The 4,057-nt window shown below is 43.2% G+C and overlaps 1 pseudogene; it reads right to left on the bottom strand.

Moving 5' to 3' along the window:
- Window positions 1–1,150: 1,150 nt before the first annotated feature.
- Window positions 1,151–3,823, bottom strand: LOC141026780 (uncharacterized; annotated as a pseudogene).
- Window positions 3,824–4,057: the final 234 nt, after the last annotated feature.

Raw genomic sequence — 4,057 nt, 5'->3', positions numbered from 1 at the left:
GATTACCCATATTAGTAGTCGTGGGTTTGGACGGCCCATAGTGCTAGTAGTAGGATCGGATGACTCATGGTGCTAATTGTGGGTCAGTATGGCCCATTTGTGCTAGTCGTGGTCTGGATGACTTGTTTACTAGTGGCTGTTAGACAAGATGATGCATTTTTATTAGATTCAAGTGAGATTATTCAGATAGCATAAAAAGTGCAGAGGATCGTGCAAAGCTTTGTTATCATTTGATTATTTCACTATATATTTTGTTCAGTTTCGATGTAAGCATCAGGCCTTAACAGGAAATTCAATTTGATTTACTTGGCCATGATCAACGAATACAAATATTACAGAAGATCACCAAATGAATGAGAACTTGACAACATAGAATGAGTCAAGAGAAGTATACATACAAAAGTGGCTCCTACCTTGAGAGAAGTCGTCACAAATAGTTCGCGGACAAAAGTTTGTAGATAGAAGCTCATATTTAGTACCCCTCCGTTCACAAATAGAAGTTAGAAACATCTTATAAACGGATGGAGCAGACAGAAATATAAGTTCGAAACATCTTATAAACGGATGGAGCAGACACAAATAAGTTAGAAACATCTTATAAACGGATGGAGCAGACACAAATATAAGTTAGAAACATCTTATAGTTGTGAACCGATGGAGCAGAGGGAGTAGTACACAAGACTTGACACAATCTGAAATGAAATAAAGATACATTCAAACAATTAAATCTGAAAATCTCCAGTATGCCCCCTGCAAACCCGTGACCTCCACCTTGAGGAGGGGCTGGTGCCATCAACCATACCATTCCAGAAAGTGAAGCTGTGACAACGTGTGGTGTTGTGATCCTCTAGCTAGTTTTACTATAACAGAGTTCTGCTTACTAACTAGATCAGCAATGTACAAACATATGCTAAACTTGCTCATTGACAAACTAGGTTGTGCATGCTTCTTCTGTTCCATACTAAAGGTGATTGCCATATTTGTCAAGGATGATTATGGCTGAGGCATGGTAATGCACTTGTAGCAACGCGTGCAAAGCGGGCAAGAAATTCATATAAAGCAGGCATTGTTCCAAATTGAGTCAATTCTGGTTTTCGAAGATATACTATATACATAATTACTTTCCATTTTATACGACGCCATACACTGCCTATATAATCAGAACTATGTTTGAGGCGCGGGTCATGTACGTCTTGAGCTCCCGATTCACCTTCTCCTCGTCCCACATGAACCCCTCGATGTTCTGCACCCACTCGAAGTAGCTCACCATCACTCCGCCGGAGTTGGCCAGGATGTCCGGTAGGATCAGCACGCCCTTCTTTGCCAGAATCTGCAGCGCGAACATGTACACTTCTCTACTGTCAGTCAATGTGTGAAATGTGTCAACAAATGCAGCTTAGTTTTGTGCCAAAATGTTGGTGTTCTTTCCTCTTCGGCCTCAGGGTTTGTTGGGTGGTTAGCAGCCTCGATGATGTACTTTGCTTTGAGGGCATCAACATTGTCCCTAGGAGAAGAAGAAAATCGAAAGGACTATTTATTAACAAAAATGTTTTCAGATACAGAAAAAAATAACAGCCAGGAGGATACTCTAACTGAGCTTCAGAGCATTAATCTGATAGAAGATAGGATGAAGTGAGCTGGGACGAGGAAGAAGAAGATTACTTGTTTATGACTCCTCCCAGAGCTACCGGGATGAGCGCGTCGCACTCTTCCGTGAGCAGCGAGGCCGGGTCGACGGCGTCACCTTTTGTTGGAGCCCTTGATCCCGCGGTTCTCTGCCGAGTGCTTCATTAGCTTGGCTATGTCAATGCCATTGGAGTTCTTGACAGCCCCTATGACATCTCTAATGGAGACCACCTTGCCACCAGCTTCAGTGATCAATTGGGTAGCCCAAGAACCAACATTGCCAAAATACCTGAAAAAGGCAAGAAGACAATAAATGCTCATCTGTGCAAATGTTGGTGAAGAAACATAGTTCTGTTCTTGCTCCACAATGTATGTCGCCATTCTACACAACTATGATTACTAGCATTGTGTAGGCATGCTTGTATATATTTGGCAGAATATATTACTTGTGGGTGCTCATTGTTTGCTCCTTTCCCCTTTAATTTCAGTGCGTGAGGTGGGAGATTAGAAAGATACTGACAGATCAGGCATAGAACTTTGGAATTGCCATTGATGGTGTCTCCATTGTAAGCCTAAGCTTTGACAAAATGCTTGTCTCTAAATTATAAATGGGGAACACCTTAGCTTTGTGTGAAAATTAAAGAGATTGGCAAAATTTTCTCTGGCATTTTAAATGCGCAAAAGACCAAAGAAAAAGCAAATAATCTTAGTGAGTTCAGATAAAACAAAGAATTACCTTAAGAAGAATTCAATTGCAATATCTTGAGATTACACTAAAATTTGGAGCTGGATGGTCAGTCTAGTCGCAGAACAACAACCATCTTTTGGCAATTGAAACATCTGCTTACAGATTTTAAGTTTTAGCAAGCAGCCATGGATTTCACCTGGAAAAAAACAACGAAGAGAAAAAACAACGTCCTACAACTGCTCCATCGGACACTAATGTGCAGAATAAAGGGATATGTTGTATGTTCTTCCCTCCGTCTAAACAATTTCTGAAAATTGTCACTTTCCTAAACCAGAAGAGTTGCAGTAGCAAATTTCTACTTAGTGAGCAAGTGTAGATGATTTTGGTCCTTCTGTCTTGTTTCAATCAGGTGCTTGACAAAAAACAGTGCATAAACTGATATTACACTTGGGATACCAGACTAGTATTACTTCACTTTCCCATCAATCAGATCATGATATTTGTGGACATAGCTTTCTATTTGTGAAACATAAGAAAACAGGGACATTTAGGAATGAAAAGATGGTCTTGGCATCAACAAGTATAAGTAGCTTTTACTTAACATCGACTGAAAGATCAACTCCAACAGTGTGGTTCAGATCTACTTCAGTACATAAAAAAGTTTTAGATGTAGTTCATTATCTAAAAATATTCATATGTTATTGAACAACAACATTCAGATCAAGATTGATAGTGACCAAATCAGAATCTTGCATAGCAGGTTGAGGTCGGTTTCATCTTCAAAATCTTCAAGCATGTGAGAGATGTCGTTCGCGGCATCCTTAAGTTGCTTCAGCCACAGAAGCATGGAATTATGCTTGATAGACTCCCTCTCAGCGTCGCGGAGCACAGCGTCCACCGACTCCAGCGTCATCTTCATGTTCTCCAGATCGGATCGTTCCTCATATTCCTGTGCAGCTTGATCTTGCCTGAAATGGTAGAATTCAAGTGTCCTATTGCCACCTTGATGACTGCCGAGGCGAGCATGCCCCTGAGTGCCTATTGACATGGCTAGTGCCTGTCGAGTTGGGCTGTGTGCTGAATAGTAGCTCCGGCCCTTAACAATCTAACAAAGCATTGGAAGCAAAAAAATCGAAACAGCAACTATAGAATCAGTCATGACCTGTTTTACATAATACAGATATCACAGACTTGCAAAATCTTAGACAAAAGGGGGTTGCCCACCTGCTCCATTAAGCATAACGAAGCAACATTCAGAATTTAGTTACATGGCCACTGTGGAAAGCTCATGTGCTTCGTCAGATACTTTTACAGTTTCCAACTACTAACCAGAACTGAAGAGCAATGGAAGCCGTGAACTTACAAGGAATAAGGTAGAGTAAGACTGTAAGAGATATGGACCTGTAGACGATGCTGCGTCGGGCTCTCCACAGATCCGGCCTGGATTACGCCAGCAGCAGCGTGATCCGGCAAGGTCAAGTGCCTCTTGGACTCCCATCGGTCCACCATCGCGCGCTGCACGACGAGGCGGCGACCTCCTCGACCTTCACGGGGCCACCGGTGCCCTTTCTCTCCGTCTCCTCCGTGACGCCACGGCCGAACCGGCGCAGGGTGCTCTTCCTCTAGACGGCTACACCGCCGTGCGCTCGATCTAGCTCTTGACGGCGAGGAACCACGGCTGCATCAGACGTCGGTCCACGAGCCCCTGGGACCCCTCCGCCGCCGCCGCCGGGGTCATCGGCT

Source organism: Aegilops tauschii, chromosome 7, assembly GCF_002575655.3.
Source record: "Aegilops tauschii subsp. strangulata cultivar AL8/78 chromosome 7, Aet v6.0, whole genome shotgun sequence".
NCBI lineage: Eukaryota > Viridiplantae > Streptophyta > Magnoliopsida > Poales > Poaceae > Aegilops > Aegilops tauschii.
This window is presented reverse-complemented; position numbering and strand designations above follow the sequence as displayed.